General features: G+C 43.3%; 1 long non-coding RNA gene across 1 annotated transcript; it reads right to left on the bottom strand.

Moving 5' to 3' along the window:
• Window positions 1-13,780: 13,780 nt before the first annotated feature.
• Window positions 13,781-14,373, bottom strand: LOC121977458. The gene is made up of 3 exons (XR_006110844.1): window positions 14,280-14,373; window positions 14,111-14,191; window positions 13,781-13,854 (listed from the first exon to the last, which is right to left on the bottom strand). It is a non-coding gene; the product is annotated as an uncharacterized LOC121977458 (long non-coding RNA).
• Window positions 14,374-18,289: the final 3,916 nt, after the last annotated feature.

Here is an 18,289-nt window from a genome sequence, read left to right as displayed (position 1 = left end):
AAATTCATGATGCATTGCCTGCATATGTGCTTGAATTAGCTAATGATTTGATATGATGCCATGATGATATGAATACGATACCTTTGTACGTTGTATGCTTATGATATTACGCATGATGTTAATATACGATGATTTTCGGTTTTAGTGAGTAGGAAAGGAACTTACTGAGCCATGAGTGCTCACAGCTTACTTTCCTTATACCGCAGATAAAAGAACTGGATGAACTAGAGGAGCAACAGGAGGAGCGGATAATGATGTGTGTGGTGGTGGCTCGGCAAAGAACGATTCGGATAGATTGATATGATTAGTTATAGAATCAATATATGCATATTTAATCTGTGATATCATGCTTATTTAAATAAAATGAATGGTTTAAATTTTTTTTATTCTTCCGCTGTTATAGTAAAACATGTACGTAAGTAGTATAAGAACGTAGCGCCGCCTTTGGTTGGGTAAGAAGGGCAGGCGTTACAAAGAACCCGACGAAGCTGCTGCTGGAAACCTTAATACCAGAGACTCAGGTCGATAACAAGCTGGCGGCTGGCACTGGACGGCTGGCAGACCAGTGCTAGGGCAGAGAACGATCGGAGTGGCGCCGAGAAACTAGGGCTCGGCGTGGAGAGGCTGGAACAGCCCGATCCGGCGGTCGGCAGTGGTACACAAGGACAGATCTAGGGCACGGCTCGGCCCTTGGTCGAAGGTTTGCACCGGCGACCGTGAGTCGGAACTAGAGCAGAGGGAAGATGGTTGCCGGCGCTAGGGCACGGGGAAGACAACGCCACACCGGCGTTGTTCTGGAAGGAGACTCCCGAGTGGCGCTCAGGCCGAAGAAGTCGCGGTCGATGCTAGGGCACAGGCGCCGGTGGCTCGGCTAGGGCACGGCGTCGGCAGGGGTGGCGGCAGCGCGTCGGCCAGATGAGAGGAACCGGCTCTCGTCGCTGGCAGCACAGGGTGCGGGCGTGCGCACGAGGGAGAAGAGAAGAGGATCGGGGCTTGTACTCGGGGATGAGGAGGAACCTTGGCGGCGACGGCGTCGATTTTGGGGAAGAGCAGTTAGGGCATGGTGTCGGGGGAACTCGGGAGAGAAGAAGGCGCGGGGGGAGAAAGAAACGGAGAAAAGAGAAATAAGAATAAAAGAAAATAAAAAGGAAAAGAAAAAAAATAACTTTTCCTCACTTAAATGGGTAGCCTAAACAGGCTTTTCCGGGCCCCGTTTTTATCCCGGTAAACTCGTCCATACGGTCTCCGAAAAATTCCCGAAAAATCTCCAAAAATTCCGAAAAATTCTCTTATTAATATTCGTCTATTTTCGGTATTTTACATTCTCCCCCACTTATAAAAATTTGGTCCCCAAATTTCGTTTATCTACCATCAGCAAGTACTAACAACAGGTAACGAGTATAAATGCTGAACGGTAAATAAAATCACTTATCTCAAATGAAAAATGGGGTATCAAGCTCGGATAGTATCCTCGAGCTCCCAAGTAACCTCCTCGTCCAAATGATACTGTCATCCGACTTTAACCAATCGGATAGTCTTGTTCCGCAACTGACGCTCTTCCCGGTCTAGAATCCGTACCAGAACCTCCTCATAGGTAACGTTAGGCTGAATAGGAACTGAAATATCTGTCAACAAATCGGTCAAGTCGGATATATACTTCCTCAGCATAGACACATGGAATACGTCGTGAACACCTGACAGGAAAGATGGTAGTGTCAGACGATAAGCTACCGCTCCAATCCTCTCTAAGATCTGGAAAGGTCCAATGTATCGCGGAGCTAGCTTACCTTGGGGCCAAATCTCTTCACTCCTTTTGTGGGTGAAACTCGCAGAAATACATGGCTGCCAATAGAGAATGCTAGGGGTCTGCGTCTCCGATCAGCATAACACTTCTGGCGATCCTGTGCCTCTAACATTCTCCGTCAGATAGTACGGACCAACTCTGCGTCATGCTGAGCTCTATAAGGTCCCAACAACTGGGCCTCCCCAACCTCATCCCAGAGGATGGGTGTCCAAACAAGGCCTACTATATAACGCTTCAAACAACGTCATCCGGATAGCCAAAAGAAAGCTGTCGTTGTAGGCGAACTCTACAAATGGTAGATGGTCCTCCCAACTGCCTCCAAAATCCAACACACACAATCTCAGCAAATCCTCTAGAGTCTGAAAGGTCCGCTCTGACTGTCCATCTGTCTGCGGATGGAAAACTGTACTGTAACAGAGCTCAGTGCCTAAAGGCTGCTGTAGACTCTGCCAGAAATGAGACGTGAACCGAAGGCCTCTATCCGAAATAATAGTCAACGGAACATCACGTGATCTGATGATCTCCCGGCAAAATAGATCTACCAATCGATCCAGGAAATCAATCTTCCGGATCGCTAACGAGAGCTCGGATTTGGTTAATTGATCAACAATTACCCAAATCGCGTCATGGTCTCGTTATGTCCTCGGCAAACTCACCACAAAGTCCATAGTAATATGTTCTCATTTCCACTCGGAAATAGGAATCCTCTATAGAAATCCGACAGATCTCTGGTGCTCAGCCCTCTCCTGCTGACATACAAGACATCTAGCTATAAAATCCGCGATGTCTTCCTTCATGTCGTTCCACCAATAGGAACACCTCAAATCTTGGTGCATAAGGGTACCGCCTGGGTGGACAGCAAATCATAAGCGATGAGCCTCCGGAAGTAACTCCTATAAGACCGATGAGACTGAAATCGCATAATCTACCTCGGAAGAGTATAACACCCTCCTCGTCTCGTGTGAACCGGCATCTCTTGCCGAAGCTATCCGCTGCAAATAAACTGCAAATCGATAACTAGGGCTCTGGATCCGGTCCCAATTGACGATCGAGCAACCATGGTAACGGAGTACCGCTGTCTGCCCTTATCCTCAAGGCCCAACTCGAGAAACCTTGAATCAAGTCTGTAACCACGACAAGCTAAAGTCCCTTTAGACTTCCGTCTAAGTACAACGACAACCACATTCGCTTTTCCCCAAATGATAGCTAATGGTACAATCAAAATCCTTCAGGAACTTCATCCACCTCCTCTGTCTGAGATTAGGTTCCTTCTAAGTAAAACAGATATTTGAGACTCTTATGATCAGTGAGAATCTCAAATGTAACGTCATATAAATAATGTCGCCAAATCTTCATGGCAAAAATAATAGCGACAAGCTGCAGATCATGTACAGGGTAGTTCTTCTCATGCTTCTTCAACCGACGAGAAGCATAGGAGACTACTCTATCGTGCTGCATCAAAACAGCGTCCAAACCCGGTAGAGATGCGTCGGTATAGAGCACGAATTCGTCCTCTCCAGAAGGTAAAACCAAAAATCGGAGCCGACTTGCTGAGATGTCTTATTCGTCTATTTTCGGTATTTTACATTCTCCCCCACTTATAAAAATTTGGTCCCCAAATTTCGTTTATCTACCATCAGCAAGTACTAACAACAGGTAACGAGTATAAATGCTGAACGGTAAATAAAATCACTTATCTCAAATGAAAAATGGGGTATCAAGCTCGGATAGTATCCTCGAGCTCCCAAGTAACCTCCTCGTCCAAATGATACTGTCATCCGACTTTAACCAATCGGATAGTCTTGTTCCGCAACTGACGCTCTTCCCGGTCTAGAATCCGTACCAGAACCTCCTCATAGGTAACGTTAGGCTGAATAGGAACTGAAATATCTGTCAACAAATCGGTCAAGTCGGATATATACTTCCTCAGCATAGACACATGGAATACGTCGTGAACACCTGACAGGAAAGATGGTAGTGTCAGACGATAAGCTACCGCTCCAATCCTCTCCAAGATCTGGAAAGGTCCAATGTATCGCGGAGCTAGCTTACCTTGGGGCCAAATCTCTTCACTCCTTTCGTGGGTGAAACTCGCAGAAATACATGGCTGCCAATAGAGAATGCTAGGGGTCTGCGTCTCCGATCAGCATAACACTTCTGGCGATCCTGTGCCTCTAACATTCTCCGTCAGATAGTACGGACCAACTCTGCGTCATGCTGAGCTCTATGAGGTCCCAACAACTGGGCCTCCCCAACCTCATCCCAGAGGATGGGTGTCCAAACAAGGCCTACTATATAACGCTTCAAACAACGTCATCCGGATAGCCAAAAGAAAGCTGTCGTTGTAGGCGAACTCTACAAATGGTAGATGGTCCTCCCAACTGCCTCCAAAATCCAACACACACAATCTCAGCAAATCCTCTAGAGTCTGAAAGGTCCGCTCTGACTGTCCATCTGTCTGCGGATGGAAAACTGTACTGTAACAGAGCTCAGTGCCTAAAGGCTGCTGTAGACTCTGCCAGAAATGAGACGTGAACCGAAGGCCTCTATCCGAAATAATAGTCAACGGAACATCACGTGATCTGATGATCTCCCGGCAAAATAGATCTACCAATCGATCCAGGAAATCAATCTTCCGGATCGCTAACGAGAGCTCGGATTTGGTTAATTGATCAACAATTACCCAAATCGCGTCATGGTCTCGTTATGTCCTCGGCAAACTCACCACAAAGTCCATAGTAATATATTCTCATTTCCACTCGGAAATAGGAATCCTCTATAGAAATCCGACAGATCTCTGGTGCTCAGCCCTCTCCTGCTGACATACAAGACATCTAGCTATAAAATCCGTGATGTCTTCCTTCATGTCGTTCCACCAATAGGAACACCTCAAATCTTGGTGCATACGGGTACCGCCTGGGTGGACAGCAAATCATAAGCGATGAGCCTCCGGAAGTAACTCCTATAAGACCGGATGAGACTGAAGTACGCATAATCTACCTCGGAAGAGTATAACACCCTCCTCGTCTCGTGTGAACTCGGTCTACTGCCCGGAAGCTATCTGGCTGCAAATAAACTGCAAATACTGATCAGCAGCCTAGGGCTCTCGGATCCTCGTCCTAATTGACGACTGAGCAACCATGGTAACCAGAGTACCCTGCTCTGTCTGTCCTTATCCCTCAAGGCCCAACTCGGAGAAACCTTGAATCAAGTCTGTAACCACAACTCGGTGGCAAGCTAAAGTCCCTTTAGACTTCCGTCTAAGTACAACGACAACCACATTCGCTTTTCCCCAAATGATAGCTAATGGTACAATCAAAATCCTTCAGGAACTTCATCCACCTCCTCTGTCTGAGATTAGGTTCCTTCTAAGTAAAACAGATATTTGAGACTCTTATGGTCAGTGAGAATCTCAAATGTAACGTCATATAAATAATGTCGCCAAATCTTCATGGCAAAAATAATAGCGACAAGCTGCAGATCATGTACAGGGTAGTTCTTCTCATGCTTCTTCAACCGACGAGAAGCATAGGAGACTACTCTATCGTGCTGCATCAAAACAGCGTCCAAACCCGGTAGAGATGCGTCGGTATAGAGCACGAATTCGTCCTCTCCAGAAGGTAAAACCAAAAATCGGAGCCGACTTGCTGAGATGTCTTATTCGTCTATTTTCGGTATTTTACATTCTCCCCCACTTATAAAAATTTGGTCCCCAAATTTCGTTTATCTACCATCAGCAAGTACTAACAACAGGTAACGAGTATAAATGCTGAACGGTAAATAAAATCACTTATCTCAAATGAAAAATGGGGTATCAAGCTCGGATAGTATCCTCGAGCTCCCAAGTAACCTCCTCGTCCAAATGATACTGTCATCCGACTTTAACCAATCGGATAGTCTTGTTCCGCAACTGACGCTCTTCCCGGTCTAGAATCCGTACCAGAACCTCCTCATAGGTAACGTTAGGCTGAATAGGAACTGAAATATCTGTCAACAAATCGGTCAAGTCGGATATATACTTCCTCAGCATAGACACATGGAATACGTCGTGAACACCTGACAGGAAAGATGGTAGTGTCAGACGATAAGCTACCGCTCCAATCCTCTCCAAGATCTGGAAAGGTCCAATGTATCGCGGAGCTAGCTTACCTTGGGGCCAAATCTCTTCACTCCTTTCGTGGGTGAAACTCGCAGAAATACATGGCTGCCAATAGAGAATGCTAGGGGTCTGCGTCTCCGATCAGCATAACACTTCTGGCGATCCTGTGCCTCTAACATTCTCCGTCAGATAGTACGGACCAACTCTGCGTCATGCTGAGCTCTATGAGGTCCCAACAACTGGGCCTCCCCAACCTCATCCCAGAGGATGGGTGTCCAAACAAGGCCTACTATATAACGCTTCAAACAACGTCATCCGGATAGCCAAAAGAAAGCTGTCGTTGTAGGCGAACTCTACAAATGGTAGATGGTCCTCCCAACTGCCTCCAAAATCCAACACACACAATCTCAGCAAATCCTCTAGAGTCTGAAAGGTCCGCTCTGACTGTCCATCTGTCTGCGGATGGAAAACTGTACTGTAACAGAGCTCAGTGCCTAAAGGCTGCTGTAGACTCTGCCAGAAATGAGACATGAACTGAAGGCCTCTATCCGAAATAATAGTCAACGGAACATCACGTGATCTGATGATCTCCCGGCAAAATAGATCTACCAATCGATCCAGGAAATCAATCTTCCGGATCGCTAACGAGAGCTCGGATTTGGTTAATTGATCAACAATTACCCAAATCGCGTCATGGTCTCGTTATGTCCTCGGCAAACTCACCACAAAGTCCATAGTAATATATTCTCATTTCCACTCGGAAATAGGAATCCTCTATAGAAATCCGACAGATCTCTGGTGCTCAGCCCTCTCCTGCTGACATACAAGACATCTAGCTATAAAATCCGTGATGTCTTCCTTCATGTCGTTCCACCAATAGGAACACCTCAAATCTTGGTGCATACGGGTACCGCCTGGGTGGACAGCAAATCATAAGCGATGAGCCTCCGGAAGTAACTCCTATAAGACCGGATGAGACTGAAGTACGCATAATCTACCTCGGAAGAGTATAACACCCTCCTCGTCTCGTGTGAACTCGGTCTACTGCCCGGAAGCTATCTGGCTGCAAATAAACTGCAAATATTGATCAGCAGCCTAGGGCTCTCGGATCCTCGTCCTAATTGACGACTGAGCAACCATGGTAACCAGAGTACCCTGCTCTGTCTGTCCTTATCCCTCAAGGCCCAACTCGGAGAAACCTTGAATCAAGTCTGTAACCACAACTCGGTGGCAAGCTAAAGTCCCTTTAGACTTCCGTCTAAGTACAACGACAACCACATTCGCTTTTCCCCAAATGATAGCTAATGGTACAATCAAAATCCTTCAGGAACTTCATCCACCTCCTCTGTCTGAGATTAGGTTCCTTCTAAGTAAAACAGATATTTGAGACTCTTATGATCAGTGAGAATCTCAAATGTAACGTCATATAAATAATGTCGCCAAATCTTCATGGCAAAAATAATAGCGACAAGCTGCAGATCATGTACAGGGTAGTTCTTCTCATGCTTCTTCAACCGACGAGAAGCATAGGAGACTACTCTATCGTGCTGCATCAAAACAGCGTCCAAACCCGGTAGAGATGCGTCGGTATAGAGCACGAATTCGTCCTCTCCAGAAGGTAAAACCAAAAATCGGAGCCGACTTGCTGAGATGTCTTATTCGTCTATTTTCGGTATTTTACATTCTCCCCCACTTATAAAAATTTGGTCCCCAAATTTCGTTTATCTACCATCAGCAAGTACTAACAACAGGTAACGAGTATAAATGCTGAACGGTAAATAAAATCACTTATCTCAAATGAAAAATGGGGTATCAAGCTCGGATAGTATCCTCGAGCTCCCAAGTAACCTCCTCGTCCAAATGATACTGTCATCCGACTTTAACCAATCGGATAGTCTTGTTCCGCAACTGACGCTCTTCCCGGTCTAGAATCCGTACCAGAACCTCCTCATAGGTAACGTTAGGCTGAATAGGAACTGAAATATCTGTCAACAAATCGGTCAAGTCGGATATATACTTCCTCAGCATAGACACATGGAATACGTCGTGAACACCTGACAGGAAAGATGGTAGTGTCAGACGATAAGCTACCGCTCCAATCCTCTCCAAGATCTGGAAAGGTCCAATGTATCGCGGAGCTAGCTTACCTTGGGGCCAAATCTCTTCACTCCTTTCGTGGGTGAAACTCGCAGAAATACATGGCTGCCAATAGAGAATGCTAGGGGTCTGCGTCTCCGATCAGCATAACACTTCTGGCGATCCTGTGCCTCTAACATTCTCCGTCAGATAGTACGGACCAACTCTGCGTCATGCTGAGCTCTATGAGGTCCCAACAACTGGGCCTCCCCAACCTCATCCCAGAGGATGGGTGTCCAAACAAGGCCTACTATATAACGCTTCAAACAACGTCATCCGGATAGCCAAAAGAAAGCTGTCGTTGTAGGCGAACTCTACAAATGGTAGATGGTCCTCCCAACTGCCTCCAAAATCCAACACACACAATCTCAGCAAATCCTCTAGAGTCTGAAAGGTCCGCTCTGACTGTCCATCTGTCTGCGGATGGAAAACTGTACTGTAACAGAGCTCAGTGCCTAAAGGCTGCTGTAGACTCTGCCAGAAATGAGACATGAACTGAAGGCCTCTATCCGAAATAATAGTCAACGGAACATCACGTGATCTGATGATCTCCCGGCAAAATAGATCTACCAATCGATCCAGGAAATCAATCTTCCGGATCGCTAACGAGCGCTCGGATTTGGTTAATTGATCAACAATTACCCAAATCGCGTCATGGTCTCGTTATGTCCTCGGCAAACTCACCACAAAGTCCATAGTAATATATTCTCATTTCCACTCGGAAATAGGAATCCTCTATAGAAATCCGACAGATCTCTGGTGCTCAGCCCTCTCCTGCTGACATACAAGACATCTAGCTATAAAATCCGTGATGTCTTCCTTCATGTCGTTCCACCAATAGGAACACCTCAAATCTTGGTGCATACGGGTACCGCCTGGGTGGACAGCAAATCATAAGCGATGAGCCTCCGGAAGTAACTCCTATAAGACCGGATGAGACTGAAGTACGCATAATCTACCTCGGAAGAGTATAACACCCTCCTCGTCTCGTGTGAACTCGGTCTACTGCCCGGAAGCTATCTGGCTGCAAATAAACTGCAAATACTGATCAGCAGCCTAGGGCTCTCGGATCCTCGTCCTAATTGACGACTGAGCAACCATGGTAACCAGAGTACCCTGCTCTGTCTGTCCTTATCCCTCAAGGCCCAACTCGGAGAAACCTTGAATCAAGTCTGTAACCACAACTCGGTGGCAAGCTAAAGTCCCTTTAGACTTCCGTCTAAGTACAACGACAACCACATTCGCTTTTCCCCAAATGATAGCTAATGGTACAATCAAAATCCTTCAGGAACTTCATCCACCTCCTCTGTCTGAGATTAGGTTCCTTCTAAGTAAAACAGATATTTGAGACTCTTATGATCAGTGAGAATCTCAAATGTAACGTCATATAAATAATGTCGCCAAATCTTCATGGCAAAAATAATAGCGACAAGCTGCAGATCATGTACAGGGTAGTTCTTCTCATGCTTCTTCAACCGACGAGAAGCATAGGAGACTACTCTATCGTGCTGCATCAAAACAGCGTCCAAACCCGGTAGAGATGCGTCGGTATAGAGCACGAATTCGTCCTCTCCAGAAGGTAAAACCAAAAATCGGAGCCGACACTAAACTCCGCTTCAGCTCCTATAAGCTGGTCATACAAACCACAGTCCAAGTGAACTTCACGCCTTTCCTGGTCAGGCGTGTAAGTATCATAACTATGCGAAAGAAACCCTCGACGAAAGGTCTGTAATATCCTGCCAGTCCCAAGGACTGCGGATCTCCTGCACTGATTTCGGCTGCTCCCAACGGTAACAACCTCTATCTCCTGTGGAACCACGGTACACTCCTACTAGTGACCGTGTATCCCAAACATCATCACAAAAGACAATCCAAATCAGCACTACTGATCTTCACATATAGACGTTTCTGACAAAACATCTCTAGAACTATGCAAAGATGGTGTATGTGTCTCACCTAGGATCCGAACTAGATCACAACATCGTCAACAAAGACAATGGAAACCGATCCAAACATCCTCAAAATACCAGAATCATCGTGTCCATAATAACATCTAGAGCACCGTAAGCCCTAATAGTAAAAATCAAGACACATAATGTTCGTATCTCAGTCATTCCTAACCATAAGATCCTCACAACAAATCAGGAATCTGATCACCAACGATATATAATCACCAAAGAATAGAACCTCCAGTGTGAGAGTAATGCTCTATCACACGAAATATCACATATGTGGGAGCAACGCTCTACCACAAGAAATCCTCCATATGTGGGAGCAACGCTCCACCACAAATAATCCAAAATATGTATCCACAATAAATATGGGAGCAATGCTCCGCTACAAACAATCCGCAATATGTAGGAATCCAGAATATGTGGAAACTACACTCTACCACAAACGATCTATAAAATGTGGGAGCTACGCTCTACCACATCAATACATAAGTGCCCAAAGCACCTAACTATCTAGCTAGAGACTGGACGAGATCTCTCTACCACAGATCACTGTGGGTAGCCTAGAGTATAACCACCCAGTAAGCAAATCAAATTCATAGTCAACTCTATCATCCTCCTAGTGGGTCGGTCATCCACTAATGGGAGAATTAGTTGACAGCGTAAAACATCCAATATCATAATGTAGACATTTAACATTCTACATTTAACATAGGTAGAATCATCATGATGCTACCAACATACATCTGAGACACGTATACACACAACATATGTATGATCGACATAATCCTTCAATTAGTACACACCAAAAATACTCACATCATAGGTATAAATCACCGTGATACCTCCCATAATACAATCAGCATAAGCTCAATGATGCAATCGATCAGTCTACCACAGGACTCCTACAACCCATAATAATCATATCTACACACCACATAAATATGCATAATCAACATATTTTAAATCCAATCTACCACACAAACCCTACGCCACCTTCTAAGTTATCCTACAAGGTACTTACAGTCTAACTTTAAAGTACCCACGAAATAGGATAAATCAATCCTCTAAAGACTGACCAAACCAACAACGATATATGGCTAATTCAGTCTTTTCCCACGTCAGTAACAGTTATGTACTCCAATGTGCTCATAATATCCAACTAAGCACGAAAAATCAAAAGATTCGAACCTCTAAAAATAGAGTATAATTGTCCTATACTGATCAAACCAACAAAACTAAATCAATCATTTTCTAACTAATCAAGAATACCTTAATCCTCCACAAGCAACTAAGGTATATCAATATACGACTACCCAGATCAATAAGTGTAAATCAGACTCCTACTGACTGATCTAACAAGAGTAAATCAATATTTACTGATGTAATTAACTAAGATAACATGATATACTACTGGCTAGGTCAACATAAATAGGTAAAAACTATCCACTACATAGCAAATAAAGAGGCTGGTATGTGCCTCAATCTGCTAACCAAATAGTAGTAACAGAAACTAAAGCTACTAGGGGTATGATATGAAAAATCACCAAAGCCTATAATCCTTAATCTCTATTAAGGTCAATCAAGATCAGTGGCTAACCCCTCACATATAATATATGCTACAACAACCAGACAGACACTAGTAAAGAGTGATAATACATGTCATAGACTGTAATAATGAACAGGGCATAAACTAATCAAAAAGGTAAGATAACATATACCAACATACCTCCTATAGCTTGGAGATGTCATGCCTAGTCCCAAAATCAAAAAGTCACATCGAGAAGACTAAACATGAAATCCAAACACGAGAAATAAAACTCGTAAGCCGATCTACGATACCAAATAAATTGGTATCGGATAAATCTCAAAATCCGTAACACAAGTATACAATACCTGCTCCGATACCACTAAATTGTCACGCCCGGAGGAGTCTCTGTCCGAAGAAATTTCAACATCTCCTCCGGGACAATCTGAAACTTTTCTACAAGCGCTATATACCTCAGCCAACAGCTGGAATAATACAATAAAGAAAACAAACACCACGCAGCTTAATATCTAATTCACCTCTAGTGACACAACCACGATTAAAAATAAAGCACCCACTGCATCAAAACAAAACACAAAACGCTGGCAGGCTAGACTTACACAACCAACAACAAATACAAATACCACATAACAACATCAACACTCCAAAAATAAAACCGGAGTACTGAGCTAAACAACTGATACAATAAACAAACAAAACATACGTGAAAATAAGTCTTCCGATGTGACGTGGGGACCGGCAGACAGGATACTCCAAGACAAAAACAACCTGGTACCTGAAAAGATAGTATCAACGGGGTGAGTTCAACAACTCAGAATACCACTGGACATAAGTAGTAAGATATATCTAACAACAATAAACATGGAATACAGCTTCCTAATCATATATATAGGAATATGCAAAGCGAAGGCAACTAAGGAAGTCAGACTCACCAGAACTCCTATCCGGACAAAAGGGTCATCAAACCGATATGTCTCCTGTATGCATGTCAAACAAATGCATCCAACCAAAATGCAACAAATGCAGCAAACACAATCATAAGAATATAAATGCATCAATGCATATGATGCTAATGATGCGTCCTGGTCACCCCTGACGCCAGTCAGTCATCTCACACACAAATGGTGAGACCGAGTGGGTAGGGCTGTGACAACTGTGCACTCTGTCGTCACTGCTCCTGATGAGTGACCGAGTGGACGGGATGTTGTCGGAGTACTCCTGTTCTGTGACCCCAAATCATAAATGGGGGAGCTCAATGCTCTCATCTCCCGGTACTCAAAGACGGGGAGGTATTTCTGCCGGCTACCACGCTGAGTCACCTGACCAACGGAGCCAAACAGAGTCCACCGTCTGCCGGCTACTACGCTGCTACACTAAATGCCAGCGGAGCCAAACAGAGCGGAACTGTCTGCCGGCTACCACGCTGAGTCATATGACCAACGGAGCCAAACAGCAGAACCGATATACCACTAAACCATGAGTGGTGGTATGTGCAGTACATGTAACTGGCGATGGGCTCAACCATAGTGGAGCCGACAATCGCACAGCATGCAATCATGATGCATGTCACTATGCATAGCAAAAACTGATCAACATAACCATATCCATACATACAAAATGGGTACTGTAAAAGCGATGGTCACATACCAAGATCTAGAGTACACAGGTCAGATAGAATATCAAAAACCCTATGTCCTGAACATAATAAGTATGGAATATCCTGATCAACATAGAAAAATCCATATATACATAATATGGGTACCACAGTATCAGTAAGCCAAATCCACGGATCTAGGGTATACAAGTCCTCTAAGGTATAACAACCTAGACCCAAATCATATCCCTCTTCCATAGCATATGTACCAACAATATACACAGATCAAAGAATCAGGGTCTAAACACCCGAATCATATATGATATACAAATAGAGGTACACAAATCTGATATGGCACAAAAACCTAAGTATCAGATAATCTAGATACACAGGGCAGAAACAACAATCCAAATCCTAATCCTAACCTCAGTAAGCATGGTATGTCACTCTAGAAACTAAGATACTCATGGTAACAAGATAATCATGGCAACAAATCACGAGATATAAGCACGGATACATCACAAGTGACAAACCTAACATGCTATGGATATCAAACAGTGACATACCAAAGGCAAACATGTTCATTGCATGTAGTTATAAAATACTATGCATATCCAATGACAATATCATAAAAGATAAGTCAAGAGGTACCTGCCTCCAATAGAAAGGGTCGTATCCGATCCAAATCCAACGTCGAGTTGCTCATCTCGCGTCACAGTCCTGTAGTACATATTATACAGATTTAGCTAATTAAATACCCATTAATTAGCTAAATCAAATCCTCGAGAAACTAACATAAATTCAAATCCAATTATAAACCCTAATTGGATCATTTAACTCCTCAATCAATTCTAATTAATTCATTCGAATTAGGGCTTGCAATAAAATAACCAATCATAGTATCTTACTTGATTTAGCCCTAATTCAATACATACCTAATTCATCAACAACATGAATCAATTTCCCTACTTCATACCTTAATCCACAGCCCAACATATCCATAGCAAAGACAACTTGCTGTCGGAACAGAGGTAGCTATTGGAAATCAAGAAACGCCCTGCAATGCACTGTCTAGATCAAAATGAAGCTCAAGAAATCAACATCCAAACAACAACCAAATTCCCAGAACAACCTGAGCACCTTACCTCTTCCTCTAATCGCCTGCGATGACCAAGAACCCGACGAAGCTGCTGCTGGAAACCTTAATACCAGAGACTCAGGTCGATAACAAGCTGGCGGCTGGCACTGGATGGCTGGCAGACCAGTGCTAGGGCAGAGAACGATCGGAGTGGCGCCGAGAAACTAGGGCTCGGCGTGGAGAGGCTGGAACAGCCCGATCCGGCGGTCGGCAGTGGTACACAAGGACAGATCTAGGGCACGGCTCGGCCCTTGGTCGAAGGTTTGCACCGGCGACCGTGAGTCGGAACTAGAGCAGAGGGAAGATGGTTGCCGGCGCTAGGGCACGGGGAAGACAACGCCACACCGGCGTTGTTCTGGAAGGAGACTCCCGAGTGGCGCTCAGGCCGAAGAAGTCGCGGTCGATGCTAGGGCACAGGCGCCGGTGGCTCGGCTAGGGCACGGCGTCGGCAAGGGTGGCGGCAGCGCGTCGGCCAGATGAGAGGAACCGGCTCTCGTCGCTGGCAGCACAGGGTGCGGGCGTGCGCACGAGGGAGAAGAGAAGAGGATCGGGGCTTGTACTCGGGGATGAGGAGGAACCTTGGCGGCGACGGCGTCGATTTTGGGGAAGAGCAGTTAGGGCATGGTGTCGGGGGAACTCGGGAGAGAAGAAGGCGCGGGGGGAGAAAGAAACGGAGAAAAGAGAAATAAGAATAAAAGAAAATAAAAAGAAAATAAAAAGGAAAATAAAAAAAATAACTTTTCCTCACTTAAATGGGTAGCCTAAACAGGCTTTTCCGGGCCCCGTTTTTATCCCGGTAAACTCGTCCATACGGTCTCCGAAAAATTCCCGAAAAATCTCCAAAAATTCCGAAAAATTCTCTTATTAATATTCGTCTATTTTCGGTATTTTACAGGAAGATTGCTCATGCACTACAACAAAAAAGCTAATAGACAACGCTTTTAAAGCGTTGTCTTTTTGCCTGAAAAAGCGTTGTTAAAGGCACTGTTGTAAAAAGTCTGCTCAACGACAACGCTTTTAAAACGTTGTCGTTTGTACCAAAGACAACGCTTTTAAAAGCGTTGTCGTTTTAAAGAAAAAAAATTAAAAAAAATTATTTAAAACTCATTATTTTTATATTTACGAAACTATTATTTTTCTTTTACCATGTCTAGATTCGAATTTTACATATAATCAACTCAGTTAATGATTTCAAACTCATAAAAATAATAGAAATATGACGTTGAAGTAATATTAATAATTAATTACATGAAAAACTAGTAAATATCAAAATTTACACTAATTCTGTTTCAAAGTATATAGTGATATTTACATATAAAACAAAAGAGCACAAAAAATCTGTTTTGAACAGCTACAATCTGTTTAGCCAATAATCTGTTTACTGAATACTGAATACTTAATACTGAAGTAGCCAACAATCTGTTTACTCAAAATAGTACAGTAGTTACTGAATCCATACGCTTAGTGTACTGATCAATTACTGAATCCAAATGCTCCTTAGTGTACTGATCTCGACTGTCCTGTATCCACCTACAAAAGTAGCAATAATATGTTTCAAGTTCATATATGAGCATTACTGATGGCTCTCAAAAGAAACAAAACAATCATCATGACTTTCTACAAAAAGAAACAAAATTTACACTAATCTTAATGAAGATTTTCATATCCTTGATATAAAATAGTTTTCAAATTGCATGCAGCTATCTGACTGCTTTATTAAACTGATCTCATGCAGCTTGTTCTTTGATCTACTAAGAGGCAAGCACATGCTCTCCCAAGTTTTCAATTTTTTAGTTATACAATTTACAGTGAAGATACAAATTTACTGGACTTTTCAATTTTTCTTTTTCTCAGGTAATAAAATCAACTTTTTAAACACCAGCCACAAGTTGATCTTAACTGTACGAAGTTATATTCCATAGTGAAAACATGCTTTACAAGCATCAAACTCATAATTCCTAATTCATGTGGATTGATGTACTTGGTTATAAACAATATAAGATGACACTTAATTTGGAGCAAATTTGGAGAACTTGGCTCATCCAAACTCCAAAAGGTTGAAGATCTGACACAACAACAAATGATCTTAATCCAAATAGCTTGTGGCTTTAACAATAAACTACCCATGTAAATAATACTAACCTTAGATGCTTATCTTATTCTTACAAGATGTACCCATGAATCCAAGATACAACTCACACGTACTCCTAAGGTAACAACCGCTTCACATTGGCTTCATATTTTCATTAAATTCATTTGTTCAAACACGTAGCTGATAATCTACAAATAGATATTAGATTTGCAAATGTAATACAAGGCCATTAGCTCAAACCATTTGACTTAAAAAACTACTGTCAACTATTATAACAATGTGATAAATCTAACCATAACCTTACTCATGAATCCCAGATGCAACTCACACGTACTCCTAAGGTAACAACCGCTTCACATTTGCTTCATATTTTCATTAAACTCATTTGTTCAAACTCAATGTGATAAATTTAACCATAATGGAAGAACCAATATTCTCCAACCTTACTACTGCAGATGTCTAATTGGTCAATACACGTTATCTACATAACTACCTATACATGCATTTTGATTCATCAATACACGTTACCCTTTCAAAGTGACTAAAACATAGAAAATTTTGTAGTGATCATTGAAATCGATAGATCTAAGGATTCATGTGGGATCTGCATATGAAACTACAAGCATCTCAGTAAATATTCCAATTTTTTTAGTCAATAACTAGCTCTCTCAATAACAACAACAACAAGCTAAGGCACGATCCCTCCAGGACTCCTATATAGATAGATAGTGCAAAGAATGGATGAAAGACACATACACAATAGGAATACGACTGTAAATATGTGGAGCAAGCACCAAATTCATGAAAAGAAACTGAACACTAAAAGAACATATATATATTTTTTTCTCTTTTGAGAAAGAAAGCAAGAAAGAAAGAGAGATCATACCTTAACATGCTTTACAAGAACGTGAATCTCACAACTCAAGATCCTTCTTTATCAAAACCAACACAAGATCACAGAAAATGCATCTGATCACAGAAAAGCGCCACGAGAAATCAATGATTCATACAAGAAGCATCGGGTTACAGAAAGCTATAAGTAGAAAAACACAATGCTGAAAATAGACCCACAGAATTATAAAGGACCTCACCTTTTCAAATCTTCAAGGCCCTCACAATTTGAATTATAGAAATATAAAACGAGGTATATTTTTGATATCTATCCGTCTGCCTCGCCTTTAATTTTTTAATATCAAATTGCAAAAAAAACAAGAGGACAATGTACAAGGATCATCCTCATTATATATGTTTACTTAAGAGACGGACAATCCGTGGCCGGCCACCACAGGCCCACAGAATTTAGAGACGGACAATATGGTGGAAAGAAAGAATGATAGGGATAGAAGATAATAATAAAAAAAATTCTTATCTGATGCCAATTTTGGGGAAAAACATTGAAAAAAAAAAAAGCACGAGCCTTCTAGTAATTATCCGATAAAAGGAATAATGAGATTAGAATGGACTAACCGACATATAGAGGAGGGAGGCGCCGACGATGGTCCAGTAGCGCCCGAAATAGGAATCGGCGACGAAAGCGCCAAGGAGAGGCAGCATAGACGCCACGCCGCTCCACACATTGATGGCCGCGGCCGCCGTCGCCGTCGACTCGCGCAGCGGGCCAGTGAGGTAGGAGATCAGGTTGTTGGCCACGCCGTAGTAGGTGAACCACTCGCCGATCTCCACCCCTGGAGGCGGAGCGCCGGCGGCGAGATTAGGGCAAAGGGGTAAAAAGAGATCGCCGCGATCGAGGAGATGAGATGAACAGGAAAAATCGATCGATCAGTACTTACATATGATGAAGACGGCGGAGATCCAACGGCCGGTGGCCGAGCGGGAGGCGGGTCGGCCGGCGTAGTCGACGGCCCCGTCGACGACGTCGGAGCTTCCATGGGGTGAGTTTGCCGACGCCCCGGATCTGGAGGCCG

This window comes from Zingiber officinale, chromosome 4B, assembly GCF_018446385.1.
Source record: "Zingiber officinale cultivar Zhangliang chromosome 4B, Zo_v1.1, whole genome shotgun sequence".
NCBI classification, from domain to species: domain Eukaryota; kingdom Viridiplantae; phylum Streptophyta; class Magnoliopsida; order Zingiberales; family Zingiberaceae; genus Zingiber; species Zingiber officinale.
The sequence above is the reverse complement of the archived record's forward strand: the minus strand, read 5'-3'. Positions and strand labels throughout refer to the sequence as shown.